The sequence below is a fragment of the Armigeres subalbatus genome, chromosome 3 (genome assembly GCF_024139115.2).
Source record: "Armigeres subalbatus isolate Guangzhou_Male chromosome 3, GZ_Asu_2, whole genome shotgun sequence".
In the NCBI taxonomy this organism is placed as follows: Eukaryota; Metazoa; Arthropoda; class Insecta; order Diptera; family Culicidae; genus Armigeres; species Armigeres subalbatus.
The window spans coordinates 240602472-240628689 of NC_085141.1; the positions used below are offsets into that span (position 1 = coordinate 240602472).

The 26218-nt window shown below is 40.7% G+C and overlaps 1 protein-coding gene and 1 long non-coding RNA gene across 7 annotated transcripts in view; both read right to left on the minus strand.

The window, feature by feature from the left end:
• LOC134221273 (mucin-5AC-like) overlaps positions 1 to 26218 on the minus strand; it is a 351796-nt gene that overhangs the window by 83447 nt on the left and 242131 nt on the right. For all 6 annotated transcript variants that reach the window (XM_062700475.1, XM_062700474.1, XM_062700471.1 and 3 more), the window contains one exon: positions 7224 to 7250. The gene's annotated coding sequence lies outside the window, so the exon portion shown is untranslated. The remainder of the gene's footprint in view (positions 1 to 7223; positions 7251 to 26218) is intronic.
• LOC134227277 (uncharacterized) lies at positions 13474 to 14380 on the minus strand. Its single transcript, XR_009983643.1, has 3 exons — positions 14284 to 14380; positions 14015 to 14222; positions 13474 to 13958 (listed from the first exon to the last, which is right to left on the minus strand). It is a non-coding gene; the product is annotated as an uncharacterized LOC134227277 (long non-coding RNA).

Below are 26218 nucleotides of genomic sequence, written 5' to 3' on the forward strand. Positions count from 1 at the left end.
AGCGAATTCAAGTTGGGGTCTTTTTTGACCCGCTAATGCACAATGTGTCACTTTTTTTTTGTTGAGGCGTTCCTAGAGATCGCTGAAAGCTGGTTAACATTTAAAAAAATTCGTCTTCAAAAGTTAGAAAAAGTCAGAAAATTTCAAAACCCTATCTCATGTCGTTACAAAACTGCAACATTTTTAAATCATCTCTGGGCCAAAATAGACCCCAATGCACTAGGAAGGTTGAAACATTCCAAAAAGGCAACACTTTAATGAGGGTTGAATCATGCAATCACGTATCGATGTTACAGCGATTGAATTACCTCAATAAACGCGTAGTAAGTCAAATTCGCTAAAATTTTGGATAGTTGATAGTCAATTATAAAATCATGGGCAGCACAGTTAAACATTAGTCTTTATTTGCGTAGATGGCTCGGATATCAAATCAAAAGTTTTGAAGAAGTCCAGTTGCAGCAATATCTCAGAGCCTCTTTTATTGACCTTGCGTTTCAGGTCGTCGTACTCTCTATGCACAGTGGTTTGGATACTCTCCCTCTACGGAGCCTGACCTAGAAATCTGACAGAAGCACCATACCTTCAATGTATTTTTTAAAACTTTTTTACAATTTTTATTATGGTCTCTTTCAATTTTTGCCCTAGTTCACTTCCTTCAGATGTAGTCTTCACTTTGAGAAGCTACTCAAAAGTCTTTTTTTTATTCTTTGTTAAAGTGTTTTTTTAATCTATAGATTAAGTTCAACACCGACTCAAAAGTCTTAAATGAAGTGCAAAGCATACAGATTGGACGCAGATTAGTGATGCAATATAGATGTGGTTTCTTGTTAGTGGCCGAATCTTCGCATGCTTCCAGCAATCCGGGAATATGGTCTTAAGAAAAAGCAAGTTCAGCAAATATGTTAGTTATTGGACAACTAGGGTTAGCATGACTTTAATTAATCTAAAGGGCAACTCATCATACCCTATTGCATTTGATTTAATATGCCAGATAGCTTTGACGACTCCCCAATCATGTACAGACTGCGAAGAGAAAATAAACCGTCTATTAGAAAGTTGTTCGTGGGTTCAAAACGATCGTGTTGAAAACCTAAAATGTTGAATCAGGATACTTGTAAGTTGCCGTCCTCTAAAAAGTTGTTCGTCGACGAGTAGTAGTCGGACCGCCGTTGCTACGTAAGTTTGCAAACTGAGCATTATCAGAAACTGATGTTTGTGATTTGCAGCAAAACAGAGCTAAACTGCAATTGAACCGTTTGCGTTGCGTTGCGTTGTAATGGAGTATTTCGTAGATTGCATACTGATAGTTGTCATGTATATTCTTTACCTTTCTTACCCCAATTGCTTATGGATTTCCATTTGGGATTCAATGGAAATCCAATTGGGGGTCCAAAATGATAAAACATGAAAGCTATCATTGCCGGCCACGCCCATCTTCTCCGTTACTAGGAAAGGGAAGGAAATGATGATATGACATCTACTTAACGAGAGGCCAGCGACTCACCGACGCCCTCATAGATGTCAAGGAATTGGATGGTGGGTAGGGTATGTGGTTTAGGAGTATCATTATAAGCAAATGATAGAAAATTTGTGGAAATACTTTGGGAGTGACTTTGCTAAGAAATTTATGTCACTCCATTATCCTGGCCGATGATTTTCCTCGGATGGGGCGAAGGTATTAGCACAGACAAACAGACGTAACACTAAGGAAATTCCCATCGACCATGAGCTCAACGGTCGTTTTAAATTCAACTGCTTGCGAGTTTCACGTTCAGGGGCGCGCGCATCATATACCTTTGAATTTGACATCTCACACTAGCGCCTTCTGTTGACATTGTCGTACTAAACTTTGTTTCGTACAACATGCACGTTAGGTGGTGGTAAAATAGCTGGGCGATGGATTTTAAAACAAATTGTTCTAACTATTACGTCTGTTTGTCTGTGGTATTAGCCTTGCCCTGGCTAATAGCCTAGGTTTAAGCGCCTTTGCTCGCTCTCTGAAACGAAAAAAGAGCAAAAAGAAATTAAATTCCCCTTCCCCCCTGATATGATAATGATTTTGATCAACAAATGAATTCTAAGTGGATGAATAAATGATCAAACGGCTGCAAACAAGCCTCTATTGTCGTAGCAGAAGCAAACCCGTATATTTTTCTTTTTTTCAACATCATTCAAAATGTAGGAATTCAATTAAAATATGAAGCGAAGAAATTTGAGTAAATTATAAGCAAACGTTTGCAGTACATGAGTAATGATAATGCTTTTTCCTGATACTACACGCTTAAATCATTTCACAGATTTTAGTGAATTTCGGTGAACTTCACCAAAATCTCAACAGCACCCTGTTATTGACTTTCCTTGATTTTCCCTTTGTTCAACTGCTCAAACTGCCGAAAATGTGTGAAACCATCTATTGAACAGCTCCGCAGCTGAGAGTTCGGTGAAATCTCACAGAAATTTGTGATTTACTTTAAATGACTATGTATGGAAATCGTTGATGTTATTTGAAACTGTTATATTTAAATTAGATATTGTCATACAATTTTGCTTCAAATCGCCAATCATCAACTTGTGGATTATCTGTACAGAGATCTGATAAAATTGAAATTAGATGATGATGAAAACAGAATATGATGTGTTATAATATGAACTAAAATCATTTTTATGAGAATACAATTACTAAATTCATTAATTATACAGCTTTATTATTACACGCACCATTATGTTAGTTAGTTTCGTTATTAATCTTCGATGAGTAACGTTAGGTGATTTCGTAGGCAAAATAATACGGTGTGTGTATCGGTCTCGATCGAATATATTGAAATATGAAAGGAAATTTAATGTTATCAGGATGAGGCATATCATAGAAGCCACCTAAGCACGTTCATGAGTGTAAAAGTGTTACTAAAATTAAAAATTTACGGATTGATTGTAAATCAAAGATGCAATGCAAATATCCATTATTCATAATTATTTTACACAATATTAGGCAGCCTATAATCCTAGATTTTTAAAGTGCTTTCAAAGTTCAATATCGAAGTAAAAGGACTAATGTTATGGAATCTTCTTGAATTATTTTTCTAGCTAAATAGGTGATATAGTTATAGAAGTAGAATAGATAATACAATTGGAAAGGGCTCACCGAATATATCTTTAGATGCAAGCGCCAGATATATGTCCGAAAAATTCGTCGGGATTAGTATCAACCGTCAATTATTAGTATGCTTCATCTATTACATCTCGTTCAACTTCAGTTCCGCGTTTCTCTTCATGTTCCGCTACCCAAGAGTGCAGGACCAATTCACTTCGTGCAGGAACGATCAATTTTCGCCCATTATCGTTGGGAGAATGATGATTCTGTACTGCTTCATGAGTACATATAATTAACTAATGTTGAGTTCTAAAGATTTTGATTTTATGAAGTATAATTTTTTTCTTAAATTTTGACAATGAAGCAGCAGACAAATTTTCGCTACTTGTTCGTTCCACCGCACACTTTTCCTAAACTGCAATTGAACCGTTTGTTTGAGAAACTGCACATGTGACATTTTTGGCCAAAATGAGTTTTTCATTATTCTGAATCCTCGTCTAAAAATACGTATTCTGGCAAAAAATACGAAACCATTTTTTTTGTTCGGAAATGTATGAAGAATTTTTCGTTTGTTTGAGAAACTACATATGTACACGCACTTTGAAGAGCAATTATGAAGTACTGCTTGCAGTTTTTAAACTGGAAGTGCCCCAGGATGTTGAGTTTTGCCAAAAACTATTGATCTGTATCGAAGAAATCAGAAAATTCGGTGCCAATTTGTTCAAAAACAGTTTTTTGTTGTTTTCTCGGAATTGTGAAAAATGGATTTATGCAGTTTCTCAAACAAATGATTCAATTGAGATTACGACTAAAAATGCTAGCTACAAAGTACTTAGTTTTGACAGAGTTTATGATCAGCCCTATTCTTCCAGTCTCTCGTGCCTTCTAGCTCAAAAACCAGTTCCACTGCTCTGCGATCTACACCAATGATGTCGATGTCATTCGCAAAACCAAGGAGCATGTAAGACTTGTTCATGATGATTCCGTTTCTTTGTACACAACATCTTCGTATTGCACCTTCCAGAGATATGTTGAATAACAGATTAGAGGGTGCATCATCCTACTTTAATCCATCTAACGTCATGAACGAGTCAGATATCTCGTCAGATACTCTGACGCTCGATTTAAATCCATCCAGTGTCGCACGAATCAGCCTAAGTGACTTTGCCGGAAAGCCATATTCTAGCATTATTCTATGCTACAGTTCGTTCCGTTTCACTGAGTCGTACAGTAATAAACATCCGGTTCGTTGCTGATCGTCCTTCACGAAAATCGCTTCAATATTCGCAAACAAAGGTTTCGTCTCGATTCCGCAAACGAACGCAGTCTGCTAAATAAAGTTCGGGAGAATACCTTGTAGGCGGTATTGAGGAGTGTTATACCTCGAAAATTAGCACAATCGAGTATGTGCTCTTTCTTGTAGAAGCCAGCTTGAAGGCATCAATGGCTTGATGGTTCCAGATAAAATATACAAATGAACCGTTCTTACGATTGTCATCAGAGTATAAAGTAGAATAAGAGCTGTGAATTGACTCTCAGCTCACTATTAGATATGGCTTGAAAAAATATTCACGCGATTCTAGAAGAAACTTTTCAAATGCACCAATTCTACTGATGGTCCGGTTTTATTTCAGGAGGAGATCCGATTATCACCTGGAGTAATTATCAGACCTGATTTAGAAAAAGCTGTGCATTTACTCCCAAAACAAATAGAATTTAAATGTCCACGGATATTCCTTGTTTTCTGGGAGGCCGTTCGATAACCTCCTCTGGGGTCATAGAAGAGTAAGAACTGTTAATTCACTCCCAGGTCTCTATCAATCAAATTTTACAAGTTGAGGATTTTCCGGGAAGTCTTATTCGATGATCACCTGGAGTAATTGGAGAGTTAGTATAGGGTGCAAGAGGCAAGCTTTACAAATAGACCAATTCCTACGATTTTGTCCAGTGCACATTATGATCTTGTTAAATCACTATAATCACACTTTTCCCCGCTTTACTCTATTTGTAGCACATCATCAGATAAAGATGGAAAGAAGCGGCCCAGGGCGAGGGGTTTGTTTTGATTGCTTCTGTTATGTCGTTCCCGTCATGTTTCCTCGCGCCCGACACGTTTCGCGCTTCGAATCCCGAGTTTTCGAGTTCTGCACTTTCGCTGTTGACTGCCCTGCTGCCGACCGACTGGAGTGGTTCCCATCAGTGGAAGAGATGACGACGACCGGTGATGAACCGGTCGGGCGGATGACGATGGTGTATTTTGTATACGATGAGTTGTGGAAAATGTGTTCACGACTTACTTCTTTGGTCAAATTGATGGTACGCGGCGTGGATTAACCTGTCATACCATCCACGCCACTAAATTGAATTCGGTGAATATGTTAACTGGTGACTGCACAGGGATCCAGAAGATGGGAAATTTGATGGATGAGCATTCAACATTCAAATTCGTGTTATGCTTGCTTTTTAGATGCATAATGTGTTATTTTTGGTGTAGATGGGTGTTTGATTTGATTGCGATTGATACTGCTGTGATTGACAGAAGAAAAAATGTGGCTTTTCAACTTTATTTAGAATTGAAAGAACGTCTTCCTTTGAATTTCGGTCTTCTGCAGACAATACGTAACTAATAACGCTGAATTGTTAATGACTATGTATAATTTTATATACAAGTCCCATTTGAATATCTATTTGAATCCAAGATTAATCGAAAACGTTGCATAACAACCCAAAATACAAGTAAAACATCAATCCGCATCTTTATTTTGTCATTGTCACGCATCCAATATCCTATTCCAGCTCGCGTTTATGGTTGTGTTTCTGATTACATTCTCGTCGTTACATTCCCAGTAAGTGTGCTCCCCATTTTTGGTTGAAACGAGACTTCCATTCTGGTAGCCCACGCCTTATTGGAACCATCGCGATTTTGCTTTCACTCTCATGTTAGAACCACTCATCAAATTGCTCTAGGTCATGGTTTGGTTATGGCCATGGAACGTGTTCGATTTAAGTTTCAAAGCAATCTGTTTGGGCTGTTAACTCAACAAATATTGGAAGCTGATTAAAAGCTTATTCCACCAAAAATAGGTTTCTTATATAAAATACTAGCTTCTTCTTCTTCTATGGCTCTATATTTCTTTTATGGCTCGAAATGTCCCAGATTGGACCGAGAATCGAACTCGCTGTCTCCGGATTGGCAATCCAACACCTTTGCCCGCGAGGCTAACTGGAGATCCTCAAACTAGCTTAAAAAAACTTATTAGCATAGCATAGCATAGCATATGTGATTGTACAAATCGTGGGTGGCTATACAATGCTCAATTGAGCAATCTACTGTATATTGTCGCAAATTGGTACTTGGGATTAGTACGTTTTCCTATACAGTAGCAGTTGTATACCTGGCCACGTCCTTACAATCACGGAAGGAAGGGAAGGAATGTTAGTTCAACATCTACTAAAGAAGATGCAGGGAACCCATACTACCTTCATAGATGTCTCGGGAAGGAAAATTTGTGTTAGTAGGTAAGGTGAATAATAGGGAGCTCTATTCGACAATATAGAGCGTTTGTCAATAACAGTATATGCTGTAAAAATAATAAAATATATTCATCAATTTACTTATGAACCGTCCTAAGGAAAAACAAAACACAAAATTTCGGCAAATCGCGCGATCGTTCTGCCGTCCGAAACAAGAGCCAACACGCACCTAACTACTAGCTTAAAAAAAAATATTCAGCATAAATTGTTTGTTGGGAATGATACTCGTCTGATTTACTAATTAACTGTTTTTCTTATTTTACATAAGAATAATTTATCAACATTTTGCGGTTACCAACGAACTGTAGTGTCTCATAATAGTGACAAGATGAGATTTTGCGTACAGCAACAACTGTTGTGTGTCATTGAATGTTTGCTCATATCTGCTTATGTTCCGTCTTTGTCTTGGGAAAAGCGACCATAATTTATGTAATATCGATTTTGAACTGTGGTAAAATAACACTTTTGAATTTGTTTTAATTTCAAGCTAAATTTCCTTCGCTCTTATTTATTTTTTTGTATAATTTAAAATGGAATAATACTGTTGTATTACGGGTGGAAATTTTATTAGTTCGTTGTTTTATCAAGTTTTACATACCTTAGAGGTTTACTGCCACTCGCAAATCTGTAATGAGAAGTAAAATTAAAATAATTATAATTATTCAGGCAATCGCTACAAATTAAGTTCGAAATTACAACTATTTGGAAGGTTTGCAAATGAAAAACAAAAATACCCAGGTAGAAGTTTTTGTTTTTTAAAATATTGTTATAGAGGTCAGTGATGTCCTACACAGTTGGCAAAAAATCTGCTCTTTTATTTTTCACAATTTTTAACAATCAAATGAAATTCATTCAGTAAGTGCAACTTATAGATGGATATATGAATTTTCTATATGTCACCCGATACATGACTGCCAATTGGACTTAGGATAACGTAACGTACTCCTTAATTATTAAAATGTGTCTTGAGAATCAGTACCCTTCTCAAGACTGAATTTGAATATGAACATATTTCAATCAGAAACTTATTCCACATTGCAGTTCCTCCAACAATTCCTACGGAAGTTCCTCCATGAGTTTCTTCGTAAGTTCCGTCAATTCCTCCGAGTGTTCTTCCGGGAATTCATCCGGATGTTATTCATACGCATTGAAAATGTTTTTTGGTAGGAATTGTAAACAAGACTTTGTGAAGGTGTAACAGCGTTCGTTCATTACACAACACCAAATATTCAAACATCTCTGTAACACGTTTATTCAAATCAGTCGTAGATTTAGTATGAAGCATAATTATCTAAAATCATACCAACAATGTTCTATTGGTCAAAGTAAAAAAAAAAGAGTTGTTACTGAACCTAAACTTCGTATTTTGAAAAGTGTGGAATTATGAATCAAATTTCCATCATCAGAATTTCTTGGTGCATCTTGAGGATCTCGAGAGTTCAATATCAAAGTTTTCAATACTCTTCGCGTTAGAAATTGTTGTTGGATGCCAAATCTAATATTCTAAAGATAAAATTGTATACGCGAAGAGCAGTTTATCAAGATATTTTTCATAAATAATTTCCAAACGAAAAGTGGAAAAGGGGCTCAAGAATACCTAATATGTCCAAATCTCTCACATAATCCAATTTAAAAATAATCAGAGATAACAGGCCAAACATTATCAATAACTTTTCATAAAATCCCGAGTCGACCGCGGGTATTTCGGTCCCCTACTATTAACAATGTTGTCTCAGAAGAACACGCACTTTCCACCAGAACCGTAATTCTTAGCTCGCTTGCCTGGTTTGTTGATCTGTGCTGAGCGAAAAGTCCCGTTACTAAATAGACGCCAACAGCGAGCAATAAGAGTAAAAATCCTGAATAATCCACCTAGGCCCTCCTTAGCCGTGCGGTAAGATGCGCGGCTACAAAGCGAGACCATGCTGAGGGTGGCTGGGATCGATTCCCGGTGCCGGTCTAGACAATTTTCGGATTGGAAATCGTCTCGACTTCACTGGGCATAAAAGTATCATAGTGTTAGCCTCATGATATACGAATGCAGAAATGGTGACTTGGCTTAGAAACCTCGCAGTTAATATCTGTAGAAGTGCTTAATGAACACTAAGCTGCGAGGCGGCAATGTCCCAGTGGGCAGGGCTGGTAGCGACCGATGCCGCTCAAAATAATGACTTTAGTGACCAAAGCTGATGAAAAAAGGAACCAAATAGTGACTTTCAGTTTCAGTTGCAAGTTCGATAAGACGAAACCAAACGTTTCGGGGAGAAGAAAAACTTTTTTTAGTGATTTGTGGCGGAAAACATATTTCACTCACCACTCTTTTCTCTTAGAACGAACTCAAAGAGAAACGAAAATCGTACACGCTAACTTTCATATACTAAGTGACTAAGTAAAATTGTATTGCCCTCTCTTTTAATCTCACGGAAATTTTACTCAATATCAGTCAAAAGCAGGACTACTCAAAACTATGAGTAGTCTTGCGAGCAAATCAAATTTTTACGCCACTGGAAGTGAGCGAAACACGGGCTTGGTAGTCATATGACTACTGCTTCTGCCTTATATGCAGGAGGTCGTGGGTTCAATCCCAGGGCCGTTTATTTCTCCTACTTTTGTGTCTTTCTCTATATTTCTCATGGACTCATGGACTTCCATTTCTATGCTATACCTTCAAATTGACTATTCTACACCCAAAAAACAAATCTGACAATTATTGCATAAAATCTGGGCATATACAATTCTGTAAGCTTTTTATACAAATATAGTCGTGGAAAGTGCAGAGGAATGTTCGGCTTGCAGTAGGCGAGTGATTCCATCATCATTTCTTACCCCTTCCCTACTTTGACTTGCATCCTGACGTGGCTACGGATCGGATACTTGCATCCTACGTACGGATCGCTTTGGTAGAACACGAAACAAAAATTATGAAGATTCAGGTACAACGGGCCTGGGATTGAACTCCCGACCTCCTGCTTATAATGTAGGACCATGATCTCTGAACATTTAAATATTTTTCTTCCAAAATACGCATATATTCCGATTTGCTTCGTGAACGATTTTTGCTATGGAATTCGACAGCGCATATATAATATCTACTCAATAAATATTTTTTTAGAGCAAACCCTCCATTACATCTGTCAAATCTACAAAAAAAATAGCCGTTAAAATTTTTATTTTTTTGAATTTTTTCGCCAAATTTTTGTATGAATGACTAATCAAGTCTTCTCAAGTCAACTCAAAATCAAATTATTCTGAAATTGTGAAGATCATTTATTGGGCTTTGCAAAAAATGATAGTATTTGGTCATTATTGGGAGAAGTTGTTCAAATTTTGCGTGGCCACTAAGTACATCTTTAGGAGAAACAAAACACAGTTAATAATAGAGTAAATAAGGTTGTCAATAAAAGAATCATTTGTCTAGAGGATCTATTATAAAAATGCGCTATAATAATACTACTTTAGTTCTCGGTAAAACAGGGGAGAATCAAGTCCCCCAAGGAATCAAGACTCCCCACCTTCCCCTATTGTATAAAGTTTGAGTTAAAAAAAATCGAAATCGGCAGATCTTCTGCTTGCATGACTGTATACCAATTTATAAATTGTGACGTAAAACAACCAATAAGCTACATGTGAAATGCCAATAAGAGCAGCGAGTTGAATGGCTGGCGAAGTTTCAGAGCGATCACTTTTCCAAGATCCGTAATTTCATTCCCGCCATGAACAAAGCATCTTCCGACGCATACATAAAGCTTTATTTAAAAAAATCTTAGTCAATAGATTCAAAATAGTTGAAAATAGTGACTTTTTGTGAGAAAAAGTGACTTTAGTGACTTTAGGTCAAAAAAAAAGAGACTTTTTAGTTACTTGTCCGAAAAAAGTGACTAAGTCACTAAAAAGTGACCCGCTACCAGGCCTGCAGTGGGGGATGTAATGCCAATGAGGAGAGAGAGAAAAGAACCGATTTGTTTTCAAAAATTCGCCTTTCCAATCGCAAGCAGCAACAAAGCCGAAATCAGAATTTACACAAAATTTCACTTCTTTACTGCTGTCAACCACTCGAAGATTTGCCGCAAAAACGCGATAGACTCCACTCATGCGAGCAAATTTTTGCAGCGTCTCCATCCGACGAGCGCTTGCGCTGCTACCAACGCCAAGCGATTATGATTTGCAGTTTGCAGAAAAAATGCCTTGACCCTGGTTTTGCACGGGTGCACTGACATCGAACGAACGAAAGGCGGAGCCAACGAGGCGACACCAACACGTGAACAGCTTCATAAACAACATCTTCGAGCATCCCTCACCAGCCGCGAGATTCAGATCGCCGTCCGCCTCCTGTTGCCGGCCGACCTAGCCAAGCACGCCGCCGTCTCGGAGGAAACCAAAGCCGTCACCAATTACACCAGCTCCAAGTGAACAAGAACGAGTACGTAAGATCCACCCAAAACGGCCCTTTCCAGGGCACCAGCCGAGTTCACAGAAGAGACGGGGTTTCGTACCGCGGACGCAGAATTTTGAAAGAAAATTCCACTTCACTGCTACTACCAACGTCAGCCACTCGAAGATTTACCGCTAAAACACGATAGAGACTATCCACTATCGTTTCCCTCCGACAAGTGCTTGCGCTGTTACCGATGGAAAATTTCTGCCATCGCCAAGGGATTATGATTTGCATATTAAATTCGCACTACCCTTTCTTGTGTAAAAAGGAGATTCTGAAAAGAACCGATTTTCAACCCACATTGCAGTTCTGTAATAACTCACACAACCAAACGTTAGTCCGAATCTTGCGTAAAAAAATTGCTACTGTTGTCCAACAGTCACTCGATGATTTTCCGCAAAGACGCCACCATTAAGAATACATTTTCAGTACTGCCACAGATGCCTGGGATCGCAACTAACGCCATTATATTTAGAAAAAAAAAAACGATTTTCTTTTCACAATGTGCTTTTCTAATCACTAACAGCAACCAAACGAATTTTCAAACACTGCGTAAAAATGTCTCTTGAGTTCTTATTGTGGCGACCGCAAATCGATGAATGAATCGCTCTCTCCGCTGAGACCGCTGCTACCGGCGTCATCTTGCGACAGCTGCTCTACGGCTCTCGTGTCCGCACTCCTTGATGACTTGATTGAACTGAGGATTAGAGCCCAACCCTTCCGTTGCACGGTTTTGATGTCTGTTCTTGCAACGCACGTACGGCATTAATTGGTTCATCGATTTTAAACAATGCTTGCTGGAATTCAATTTTCAATAGTTTAGCGCCTTCAGCCCATTTGTTTTCAATAGTTAGGCAAAATCTTAAAGAATTCGTCGATCGATTGATACCCTAATCTCCAAAATCGGTTGAAAGACGGCTGAGCTTCTACTTCCTGACCACTTTTCGTGACAGTCTCAAATTTGAATCTGCAGAATCTTCCCGAAGGACGTAATGCTACGTCACTTTTCACACATTTTGTAAAATGGCGTATACGTTACTATTTCAGATAACGGCACTTCAGATCTTGTGAGTACATCTAAGAAAAAAGATTAAGCATTTGGATGTGTTGAAGAGCTAACGCGAAATAGTCATACGTATACCAAGTTTACATCTCAGTCCCTGAAAATATCGTGACGATCGGTTGAGAGACTTTTTGGCAAGTAGCGCAGTTCTAAGTGATGCAATTTAACTGTGGATAGGACACCTTTTATTTTATGGACGTCCTTCATGCAACGTTTGTGGTTGGTTCTTTCGTCTGGATTGCTCCGAACCATAAACATTTTACAATTGGTTGATTCCCGCTTTTTATGAGGGTTCGAATTTCATCTGGATAGGTTTACCAAAACCTGAGAACTTATGTTAGCTAAGTTTCATAAATAAAACTCTAAGGCTTTTAGCATTAGCATTGTCACGGTGTAATTCGTAGATTGGACACTAGTGATACTCATGTTTTACTTTTGAGATCCTTATTATGCTATCATAAATCAAGATGGGGAGTGGTCCTTGATTCCAGTCTTAAACAAAAATAACAAAAGCATGAGGATTGCTACTCCTGGCCACGCCCATCTTCACCGTAACTAGGGAGAGGAAGAAAGTGTTGATGTAATACTTACTTAACGAAAGGCCACCGACTTAGCGACACCCTCATAAGTACCACGGAGTTGGATAATGAGGAAGGTTGGGTCGTTTGGTCAGGATTTGCCTGTAGCTGGCAATGTAGCTTAAATAAAACTCTTTCAGGCTTTGTGCACAAATTACGTAACGCAAAAAATCGGGATTTTAAACCCTTCCCCTTCCTGTAACAACAAGTAACGCGTGACCAGATTCTCCCTTAAACGACGTAACGCTCACTGAGACAAATCAATTGCTCAATTATTATAAAATCATCACAAATAAACGATATTGTTGTTTTACAAATGTTCTATCCTTATTTTTAGCAGGACATTATAGGGCATATGGCTCAAGCCTTAGCCTAGTATGCTGTGGTTGAGCACATTTATCGTTGTAAATCTTCATATATTGAAGATCCAATCAAAATTATGCCACCAGATGGCTTGCTCACTTTTGGTTATTACGCCAAGTAGTCGAAAACAAAAATAATATTGCACAATCTCTTATTTAAGCTATCAAAAATTTCAAGTAAAATGGACTTTATGTTCGACACATTTTCAAATTTTTAGCTCTGATGGTGGATGCTTTTTTAGCCCATGAAGACTGGTGCTTTATTTACTCTAAATTATTTGTAAAAACCGTAAGGTAAGCAATTATAACCTGGGGCCTGTTACACTGGCGCCCAACGTGGGGCGCCAAGTGTTGTGAAACGACCTCTCCGTAGAAACAGGGGGATTAGTCGGTCCGGCTAGCAACAATAAACGCCATAAAACATGATTCTGGTGTGCATACTGTATTTCCCGCTTCTCACATATTTTCTTCTCCTATTATCCCTCTCTACCCTACTCTTCACCTATCTGTACTTTAACACATCTTCTCTTCTTCACTGCCTTCGGCTTGCTTCCCGTGAGTACTCACGGTTACTGCTCTTGTCCACGCATGCTCGAACGTATCACTCGCCAGACGTCGAAAGCGCTTAATCCCATCGTCCCCTACTTCGTTCCTCACTGCCCGGCCGATTGATTCCGCTCTCTCCCCTTCTCGCTGCGGGAGGAAGCGAAGCTGGTCAGTCCTCGTCGCCAATACGGAGCCTTTGCCGTTGCTCCTATTTCGAGAGCCGAGAGCTGCTTGTGATCGGAAACTTTCCACGAAGTGATTCTTCCCAATCTTCTCAGAGCAATGCCTTCACCGAGCGATCTTCGTCTTGTGCCAGTGTGGCCTGAATCTGTAATTATTGAAAAGAGCCCTGACATCGCCAGAGTTATTTCTTCGCCACTGTATTGAACGTACAAATGAGCTTACTTCGCTTAGAAGGCTCTTCTTTTGCTCCAGGAGCGATATGATGGGCTTCCAGTAGTTATGCGATGCGCAGGTAGTTGGCTCGCAGCGGTTAAGGTTTTTCTACCCCTTACCCTCTCGTCGGTGATTGTGGTGTGCTACTCTCCAGGCAACGTATTCGTTTGTCTTTTGTTTTCGGCCGGTTCCAGGCACCTCCGAGCGACGGCGTGATCTGTGTGATAGGTGTGTTGGGTCGTGTTAAGCGTTTTCATTGCTAATGTCAAACAACTAACCTGAATTTCTCGCTGTCGTTTTGCTCGTGCTATCGAACCATTCGTGTTCAACGAAGTATCTTGCCCTCTTCTCTATTCCTGTGCCGGGTATTTTCCTGCTTAAGATTGCAAAGATTATTAATTTGCGTATTTTCTTGCTGGACTGAACTAACCTTCAAATTTCGTTGCACTTCGTGCGTACTTCTCCAGGAGACTGACCGTTCTTATCCGGAGCTTTTTTTCAGGAAATCAGTACTGCCAGCTGATATCCCAGGAAAACTTGTTCGTGTAGTGGCTTTCTCAATCAGGAGAAAACAAAAGTTAAAATGTTATTGTAATGCGGAATTCATCACGTATGGAAGTTTATACCAATATTTGACTTTATCAAAGAAATGAATTCAAAGGTGATAATTGCAAATCAAGTTCTGGTGGATGAATAAGAACCGAAGCCATACAAACGAACGTGCATTTAATAAATTTATTTGCAGTCAAGTAGCTTGTCCACCTTTATATGCCGATGCACAACAAGTCATAAATCAATCGTCTTCGTAAATACTGAGTGTTAAAATCTGTGTGAAATTGTCATCACATGAAGTTTTACGATGGTGTGAGTTATAAATCGGAATATGGTCTGTCGTACCCATTTCTCAGAGAAATGCATTGTTAGCCATGATTGATCATTTCTTGACAAGTTGCACGATATCAGACAAAGAAGGAGATGTAACTTTTATGCTGACTATTTAATTTATTAAAATATTTATGACATACAATAGTCTAGGCAAACAAAGAACAGATACCATAAATAAAGTGCGCATGCATGGTAAGGCCTCCGGATCAACTCAACGCCAGCCAATAATGATGGTTTCTTTGTTGACTGTGGTCAGCCACGGGAATGCCCAACCGGTTATTTGTTAACCGCTGATTTCGAATGTCTGGTTAATTCCATTGGGGAATATTTATATCATTGTTATCATCTTTCAGTTTCTACTTATAAGAGAACATCCATTCAGTGCGTCCTCCATTTAAAAGCGTAGTGTACTTCATGAACGGTCCTTAAAACTGTGTATGGGTCTACGGCATCCACTTGCAGGTCAATCAAATAAACGGTTTTAATTTTCTGTGATCTTTGCCCCGCTACTGGTGGAAGAACTGAAGTTCCGGGTTAGAGCAATATGATGGCAATTACATTATGACACACCAAACAGACGGCGTGACGATGCGGCTGACCCAACGCGACGTCGCGACATGCGTGATTGCATGCTATGATGGAGAGATAGGATAGGGTCGTCGTTGTCTGACGACGAGCAGCCAAGCGAAGACCTTGAAGACAGTTTCGAGTTTATGTCACCTTTTGAGTTATGTGACAGTATGTGATGACGAATCGCTACAGATTTGCAACATATCACACTCGAAATTATGGGTTTCCTGTTTTCTGAACTTGCAATATGTTGCGTATTTTTACAAGTCTATGAGACTAGTTACTACAAAGAAGCTTCTCTATTCGACAATCTGTAAATCTATTGCAAATCTGTATTCTGTAAATCTATATTATGTTATTTTACAAATTTATCACTATCATCAATTCTCTTATTTAGCGTCTAGACAAATACGCGTATATTGACTTGAATTGAGAGATATTTTCATGTTTTATTTTTAAAATATTTTCAAACCCTGCACTCATAAAAATTAAACACGAAAACGAAGAACTGCACTGCAAATATTTTTTTTCACACTTTGACAATTTTTTAATTGGGTTGGTACGAGCTTTGCGAGTTTGCGTTCGAACGTATGCAACAGTTACTGGTTGCAAAACTGCCATGTTTCTTTACTTAGTATCTACCAATTACATTATTAATTATGCATGTTTTATATTGTTCCATTACGATGCTCATTATAGTAAAGTACTTATTTCAAACAAGTGATGATCGTTGAAGATTTTCTGAAAGTTTCTATTTTGAGACAACTCTTACTTTTTTTAAAGGTCTTTTAAAGTTCTTAGATTTTAAAATCAAACGAATAATACAATGGTTTTACATCATTTTATGAAAAGAAGATACCTGAATAGATAAAAAAATAACTTACGAATAAAGTTTCACATTTTGCATTGATTTTGATCGCAAAATGATGTAATGACTTCTACTAACGATAGCTACTCATGGCAAATTCAGCCAAATCAACACCTTCGAAAGATCAAGAAAACATTTACTCTCGCATCATTGATGTTGATGAGTTTATTTTCAAAATATAGGAGGTGCATCTTCGGATATGAAACTACCTACGTGCAGAGAAAGGGATCAGGTGCACATGATCCGGCATGGTATAGGCACCTACTTGGATGATCGCATTGGATACTTGCCAGCCAGCGATGTAAGCGATGCGGCTTTTGAGAAGGATGCCAGAGTTTGCTGTCATTGGAGTAATTTATTTCTGTTGGTTTCATTCACATCCTCTGGCTATGACCGTCAGTCACGCTTATGAATGGGAGGAAAAATCCACACCGTTTGAGTGCACATTTTCATTCAGGAAACCAAACGAACGTAAGCAGAGGGGTGTGATATATTTAGAGTAAAAATATTGGCATTGGTGGTACTTTTTTCTTCATATGCAGTGAGCAGCATTTTTCTGTTAATCAGTTTTACTAACATGTTTCGCCTTTGGTGGTTGAGAAAAGCGAAAAAAAGATGTCGTAGCCTGTGCTGTGTCAGTGCCGAAAGAATAATAAAAATATTGCGATTTTTTCGTCATATTTCTAACCATGACATGAAGATACGTTGGACGATTAGATAATAAAATCAGGATAAGAGACGTTCATATTTCGATTTAACAAATCCTCTAGGATTCTACAGTATTCTTTCTATATTATCAACCTGATAATAAATCTCTGGTCTGTATCCAAGCGACCAGCAACGGCTTGATAACTTTCCATGGACTTATTCACTATTGGTGACAGACGACACATTGTAGGCGGCATTTAGAATGGTGATCGCTTGAAAGTTCTCGCCTTTCTTGTAGATGGGGTATATAACCCCTTCCTTCCACTCTTCGAAAGCTGTTCTGTTTTTTTTTCCAGATTCTAATTATCAGTCTGTTCAGTTCAGAGTCAGCTTTTTCGGATTCATCTTGAAGAGTTCAGCTCCGATACCATCCAACTGCTTTACTGATTTCTAGTTGTTGAATTGTATTCTCAACTTCCTTCAAGATGGGGCAGGATGATTTCCATCGTCCGCTAAACTGAGGTAGTCATCTCCTCCGCAGCCTTGACACTTATTGCCTGTAAATAGTACAGGTCATGTACTACTAGAGCTTGAAATAATGGATCGTTTTTGATGAAGCTTAGCGGTCTTTTTTGTCTCCGCACTTTGTATTAAGGAGAAAAAGAAAAATTAGGATGGCTCCGCGGAAATAACGCGCAGAGGGCAATCCCCGCATAGAACAAATCAAACCCGAAATGTAGGACTGGTTCCTGTAGTGGCTCAGTACTAAAGCCAGTTAATGGAAGAAATATCTATCAAATTAAGAATAATGTCATGCAGTTTCACGTCCTAAAACACTCATTTTGTTGATAATGATTGGTGTTATCAATGGCTTATTGAGTCTGGGTATACTTCTTGTCTCGCCGGGAGGCCGTCGTGACGGGTCTGTTAAGACTCCACCGTGATTTGAGTGAGCTTCGAGCGGCAAACGATCGCTCGGGTATGTCCTGCTGCTGATACATGCAGCTTTTACCAGAACCCTCTGTCAATACCCCACCACATCCTAGGCAAGTTCCACAGCTCACAGTGGCTAAGGGAGGGGTTGTCGAGACTCTTGGGCATAGTCCTTGTCCTTATTTTTCTTCAGATTGAACTAAATATAGAAATGTCATAAATATAAATATAAATAAAACGTCGAAAACTTTGCATTGGAGGCGCTTTGAATTTTCCAGGATTCCAAATTTTTCTTGCAATGCGTAATAATATATTCATATTTGGCTATACTCTGTCCACTCTTGAATGAATATCAGTCAGCAAGTCTTTATTTAGATTTCGTAAACTAATAAATTGCCAAACTGAACACAAATTTGATCAGAGTTTAAAATATTCAGCTATCGTTAGTCCGATTATTGACAAACATTGCATGATTGTTTAAAATGTGAAATAACATATTCAGCCTACTTCTTCATCAACTCATTCATTCAATTGACATTTAGAAGGCTTAGTGCCGTCGTAGATAAAATTCTAAAGGGTGATATCAAGATCTTGGTAGACCAGTAGTTGATAACAGATTTACACCACAACTTGTTGTTCTGTTACAGCATTTTTATAACAGAGGTTTTTCAAAAACATGTACCATTGGTAGTTAAGGTTACTCCTGACGGAATCCAAGTTTCAAAGTGCTCATGTTTTCGGGGGCACACCACTCGATACGGAGGCGGTGCACAACTGTCATTTTTGTTGATTTAGCTTTGCTGCGTCGCAGCATGCGTGAAAAAATAAAAATGACAGATGTACGTTGCTTCCGTATCGAGTCGTGTGCCCCCGAAAACGCGAGCACTTTGAAACTTGGATTCCGTCAGGAGTGACCTTAAAATAACAAATATTGTAACAAAACTTTTTTACAGCTTTAACAAAAACGTTACCAAATATGTTTTCAATTGAACAAAAATATAATTCTACATGTTACACGAAAGGTAATGAATTTATGAGGACCTATGGTTTTCTACGCCGATTCAAATTTTGCAGAAGTCCGTCGAATTTTTCGATTGATATCTCCAAAACTTCAAGTTTGAAGTTCGGAGATTTTTTTGTGAGTGTAACTCCTTCCAAATTCCCTGAAACTTCAAAAACTTTCCGTAAAAGTTAAGTCGAAGAATTTTCCTTTGAAACTACAGAATTTTTGTTACCGAAATTCTGAAAATATTCCCGTTGAAAAATCGAAACACTTCTTGTGGAAACTCTTAAGAATTTAGTATGAGTCATTTGGCTGTAGGCCACAAGGTCGAAAGTTGTTTGGTCGAATATGTCTAAACTGATTATTTTGCCGAAAAAGTCATTTGTCCGAATAGATCAAACGGGTCGACGTTTTGGCCATATGACCCTTTTGGCAATGGCATTTTCGGCCGTATGTCGCTTTCAGTCAAATTACATTTTACGGTCAAACTATTTTCGACCTAATAACCATTCCGGTCAAACTATTTTCGACCTACCTTCGCCGAATAATTTTCAGCCAAGCGATGGGCAGTGCCATATGGCCGAAATTTGTTTCGTCAAATAAGCCGTTTGGCCGTATATGTCATTTGGCTTAAAATGCCGTTCACGCCGTACATCACGCAAAACTTGGCGATTGTCACACTTTTTGTAACAACCCTTAAAATTGTTGTATGGATCGTCACGCTGCCCTCCCCAGGCCATCTGCGATTTGTGGTGCCTACCTAGGTTGTGGTGGGGTTTGACAGTGGGCTCTGTTAAACCTATATAAAAAGCTGCATGTATCCGCAAGTAGGCTTTGTCAAAGCGACCGTGTGCCGCTAAAAGCACACAGGCAAAGTCCTGGTGTTAGGTGGAACACTAAACAGACCTGACACGACGGCCTTTCGACGAGACAGGAGGTTTGCACAGGCCCCATGAGCCACCGTCAAAAAGAGCCATTACGAACGACATAGGAGACAATACGACTCGATATAATCGGCAACGAATAAAGCAGTGGCGTAGCCACGGGGGTGGTTTTGGATATAAAACCCCCCCCAGAGACAACATTTTTTGGAAGAATTTTTTTTTGTCGAAAAGAAAAATGTTCAGAAACACCCCCCCCCCCCAGACCAATTTTCTGGCTACGCCACTGGAAGAAGCTTGGAGCATGGAACTGCAAGTCGCTAGGCTTCGCAGGTTGCGACAGGATAATCTACGATGAATTACATCCCCGCGACTTCGACGTCGTAGCGCTGCAGGAAATCTGCTGGACAGGACAGAAAGTGTGGAAAAGCGGGCATCGAGCGGCTACCTTCTACCAAAGCTGTGCCACCAACGTCTGATTGGGTGGCAGCCAATCAACGCAAGGATGTGTAAGCTGAGGATAAAAGGCCGTTTCTTCTACTATAGCATCATCAACGTGCCCTGCCAACACGAAGGGAGACCCGATGACGAGAAACAAGCGTTCTATGCACAGCTGGAGCAGACATACGATGGATGCCGACTGCAGGATGTTAAAATCGTCATCGGTGACATGAACGCTCAGGTAGGGAGGGAGGAAATGTATAGACCGGTCATCGGACCGGATAGTCTGCATGGCGTATCGAACGACAACGCCCACGATGCATAAACTTTGCAGCCTTCCGCGGAATGGTGGCCCGAAGCATTTTATTCCCTCGCAAGAATGTCCATAAGGTCACATGGAAACCACCGAATCAAGTAACGGAAAGCCAAATCGACCACGTTCTAATCAACGGTAAATTCTTCTCCGACATCACGAACATCCGCCCTTACCGCAGTGCGACCACTACCTCGTTGCAGTATGTCTGCGCTCAAAACTATCGACGGTGTACACCACGCGTCGGAGCCGTCCGCTGCGGCTAAACATTGGGCGGCTACAAGACGGTAGACTAGCCCAAGATTACGCGCACTAGCTGGAGCAACGGAAGAGCAACTAGGCGCAGCGTCTCTTGAAGATGGCTGGAGAGATATTCGATCCGCCATTGGAAGCACCGCAACCGCTGCACTAGGTACGGTGCTCCCGGATCAGAGAAACGACTGGTATGACGGCGAATGTGAACAGTTAGGCGAGGAGAAGAATGCAGCATGGGCGAGATTGCTGCAACACCGCACGATGATGAATGAGGCACGATACAAACGGGCGCGGAACAGACAGAACTCGAATTTTCGGAGGAAAAAGCGCCAGCAGGAAGATCGAGAACGTGAAGAGACGGAGCAACCACGCTAATAACGCACGAAAGTTCTATGAGAAGTTGAACCGTTCACGTAAGGGCCACGTGCCACAGCCCGATATGTGTAAGGACATAAACAGGAACCTTCTAACGAACAAGCGTGAGGTGATCCCAGAGGCGTCGCGTCCGCATGTGCAACCTGTGCACTGCACATGTGGCAATTTTATCCCCAACATTTAAACTTTCGATAGATTTGTTGCCTTTCTAATCCAAACATATATTTTAATTATGTGCATTTGATAGATGTTTCATGCAAATTTGACTAGGTATTAGATATATAAACGGAAAATATGAATGATTTTTTATAGGCGGCATGTGATGTGAGGCAACCAAATGCTGCGATGGGGGCGCGTTATACAGGGTGTTTGTTTCCTGAGTGTGCATATTTTGGGGGCAGCTTGGGGACCCCAAAACATGAAAAAGTGCCCATGGAACATAGGGTCGGAAATCACTGCTAAGTGAGTTATTCAAAATTCTATGTTTTAATTTTTGGTCAACTTTTCCAACCTCTATCTCATTAACCATTGATCGTATAATCTCAGTCAGCACACAGAACGAAAGCTTAAAGTCTAAGCTTTTTTAGCTTCGTTGACCTTATGTTGATAAAAGTGGTTTTAAGTACAGTAATTATGCAAACTTTCGAAAAAGTGTCTAAAATAACGTGCTTTTTTCTTATAATTTAGTGATTTTTTCATCAATACATTCGATATTATGAAAAAAAATTTTCTACAAAACATTCTTATGCTTCTTTGCTTCCAAAATGTCCTTTGGTGGAACATTGTATGGTTTGTAGTTTACCCGTAATTTTCAATTTAAAATAATTAAGAAAAATCATCGAACAGCAATTTTCATCGCGATGTTTGCTTCAAAATGTTGGTTGGCAACCCTACCTGTTCGGGCCTTCGTTGCTTGCACGTGGTGCGATCGTTTGTAAACACCATGCATGCCACTAATGCCGTGCAGAAGTGAGGTTCAAAAAACAATGGATCAGCTGATAGAAAAATTGGTTATTTTGTTTAAATAAATCGCACGTTTGTGTGATTAACTTTGAAGAGCATAAGTGTTAAATTTGCAAACTATCCACGCTGTCTGATGTAAGGCTTATCTGTTAGAAGCGGCCATAATTTATTTACAGATAATGCTTTTTCATCAGTAATTAACTATCATTTTTATTTTGTTTTCGCCCAAATCGGATGATACCTTGATGATAAAATCCGACGCATGTAGGCAAACGATTGACGAATGACTTCGTATTTGACTTGGTTGCTTCTGGTAGGGGGGTGGAAAATTTTCATTCAGTTGTAGTCGTCCTGCGGTGACGATATGGCATGATTTGTTTATGCGGGTGCTTTACTTTTTTAGAATTATTTTAATTTCAGTGATTCCGGGTCATGGACATTTTAGTGTATTCTTAAACTAAACAAAATGGTATTTATGGGAATCCGATTAAGAGTCGTCCGTGGGTACTTTCGGGAGGAGTGATGCATGAGAATTCGACTAATCAATTTATTTTTAAAATTTCTATGAATTTGTGGGGTTTTTTGGGCTCTGGTAAATTTCTGTGAATTCGGTTGTTCTAATGAAACTACAATCCGCTTTTAAGAAATACGATTGAATCTCCTGAGAGTCTTTGTGGGTTTTGGGAATCCGGGTGCATGTGGATAGATTTATAAGGCTCTGGATGAATTCTGGAGAAACCTGCGTGGATTCGTAAAAATCCGGAAACAATGAGTTTTTGATGACATTTTCATTTTAAAATTTCCGCGTTCAAAAATCCCGGAGGATTCTAAGGAATCCCGGAGGATTCTAAGGAATCCCGGAGGATTCTAAGGAATCCCGGAGGATTCTAAGGAATCCCGGAGGATTCTAAGGAATCCCGGAGGATTCTAAGGAATCCCGGAGGATTCTAAGGAATCCCGGAGGATTCTAAGGAATCCCGGAGGATTCTATAGAATCCCGGAGGATTCTAAGGAATCCCGGAGGATTCTAAGGAATCCCGGAGGATTCTAAGGAATCCCGGAGGATTCTAAGGAATCCCGGAGGATTCTAAGGAATCCCGGAGGATTCTAAGGAATCCCGGAGGATTCTAAGGAATCCCGGAGGATTCTAAGGAATCCCGGAGGATTCTAAGGAATCCCGGAGGATTCTAAGGAATCCCGGAGGATTCTAAGGAATCCCGGAGGATTCTAAGGAATCCCGGAGGATTCTAAGGAATCCCGGAGGATTCTAAGGAATCCCGGAGGATTCTAAGGAATCCCGGAGGATTCTAAGGAATCCCGGAGGATTCTAAGGAATCCCGGAGGATTCTAAGGAATCCCGGAGGATTCTAAGGAATCCCGGAGGATTCTAAGGAATCCCGGAGGATTCTAAGGAATCCCGGAGGATTCTAAGGAATCCCGGAGGATTCTCAGGAATCCCGGAGGATTCTCAGGAATCCCGGAGGATTCTCAGGAATCCCGGAGGATTCTCAGGAATCCCGGAGGATTCTAAGGAATCCCGGAGGATTCTAAGGAATCCCGGAGGATTCTAAGGAATCCCGGAGGATTCTAAGGAATCCCGGAGGATTCTAAGGAATCCCGGAGGATTCTAAGGAATCCCGGAGGATTCTAAGGAATCGGAGGATTCTGGAATCCCGGAGGATTCTTAGGAATCCCGGAGGATTCTTAGGAATCCCGGAGGATTCTTAGGAATCGCGGAGGATTCTTAGGAATCCCGGAGGATTCTTAGGAATCCCGGAGGATTCTTAGGAATCCCGGAGGATTCTTAGGAATCCCGGAGGATTCTTAGGAATCCCGGAGGATTCTTAGGAATCCGGGAGGATTCTTAGGAATCCCGGAGGGTTCTTAGGAGTGCCGGAGGATTCTTCGGAATCGCGGAGGATTCTTAGGAACCTGGAGGATTCTTAGGAATCGGAGGATTCTTAGGAATCTCGGAGGATTCTTAGGAATCTCGGAGGATTCTTAGGAATCCCGGAGGATTCTTAGGAATCCCGGAGGATTCTTAGGAATCCCGGAGGATTCTTAGGAATCCCGGAGGATTCTTAGGAATCCCGGAGGATTCTTAGGAATCCTGGAGGATTCTTAGGAATCCCGGAGGATTCTTAGGAATCCCGGAGGATTCTTAGGAATCCCGGAGGATTCTTAGGAATCCCGGAGGATTCTTAGGAATCCCGGAGGATTCTTAGGAATCCCGGAGGATTCTTAGGAATCCCGGAGGATTCTTAGGAATCCCGGAGGATTCTTAGGAATCGCGGAGGAGTCTTAGGTATCCCGGAGGATTCTTAAGAATCCCGGAGGATTCTTCGGAATCCCGGAGGATTCTTCGGAATCCCGGAGGATTCTTCGGAATCCCGGAGGATTCTTCGGAATCCCGGAGGATTCTTCGGAATCCCGGAGGATTCTTAGGAATCCCGGAGGATTCTTAGGAATCCCGGAGGATTCTTAGGAATCCCGGAGGATTCTTAGGAATCCCGGAGGATTCTTAGGAATCCCGGAGGATTCTTAGGAATCCCGGAGGATTCTTAGGAATCCCGGAGGATTCTTAGGAATCCCGGAGGATTCTTAGGAATCCCGGAGGATTCTTAGGAATCCCGGAGGATTCTTAGGAATCGGAGGATTCTTAGAATCCCGGAGGATTCTTAGGAATCCCGGATGAGTCTTAGGAATCCCGGAGGATTCTTAGGAATCCCGGAGGATTCTTAGGAATCCTGGAGGATTCTTAGGAATCCCGGAGGATTCTTAGGAATCCCGGAGGATTCTTAGGAATCCCGGAGGATTCTTAGGAATCCCGGAGGATTCTTAGGAATCCCGGAGGATTCTTAGGAATCCCGGAGGATTCTTAGGAATCCGGGAGGATTCTTAGGAATCTTAGGAATCCCGGAGGATTCTTAGGAATCCCGGAGGATTCTTAGGAATCCCGGAGGATTCTTAGGAATCCCGGAGGATTCTTAGGAACCTGGAGGATTCTTAGGAATCCCGGAGGATTCTTAGGAATCCCGGAGGATTCTTAGGAATCCTGAGGATTCTTAGGAATCCCGGAGGATTCTTAGGAATCCCAGGATTCTTAGGAATCCCGCAGGATTCTTAGGAATCCAGGATTCTTAGGAATCCCGCAGGATTCTTAGGAATCCCGCAGGATTCTTAGGAATCCCGCAGGATTCTTAGGAATCCCGCAGGATTCTTAGGAATCCCGCAGGATTCTTAGGAATCCCGCAGGATTCTTAGGAATCCCGCAGGATTCTTAGGAATCCCGCAGGATTCTTAGGAATCCCGCAGGATTCTTAGGAATCCCGCAGGATTCTTAGGAATCCCGCAGGATTCTTAGGAATCCCGCAGGATTCTTAGGAATCCCGCAGGATTCTTAGGAATCCCGCAGGATTCTTAGGAATCCCGCAGGATTCTTAGGAATCCCGCAGGATTCTTAGGAATCCCGCAGGATTCTTAGGAATCCCGCAGGATTCTTAGGAATCCCGCAGGATTCTTAGGAATCCGCAGGATTCTTAGGAATCCCGCAGGATTCTTAGAATCCCGCAGGATTCTTGGAATCCCGCAGGATTCTTAGGAATCCTGCAGGATTCTTAGGAATCCGCAGGATTCTTAGGAATCCCGCAGGATTCTTAGAATCCCGCAGGATTCTTAGGAATCCCGCAGAATCCGCAGGATTCTTAGGAATCCCAGGATTCTTAGGAATCCCGCAGATTCTTAGAATCCCGGAGGATTCTTAGGAATCCCGCAGGATTCTTAGGAATCCCGGGGGATTCTTAGGAATCCCGGAGGATTCTTAGATTCTCAGGATTCTTAAGAATCCCCGATTCTAAGAACCTCCGGGATTCTAAGAATCCCGGGATTCTTAAGAATCCCCCGGGATACCTAAGAATCCTCCGGATTCCTAAGAATCCTCCGGGATTCCTAAGAATCCTCCGATTCCTAAGAACTCCGGGATTCCTAAGAATCCTCCGGATTCCTAAGAATCCTCCGGGATTCCTAAGAATCCTCCGGGATTCCTAAGAATCCTCCGGGATTCCTAAGAATCCTCCGG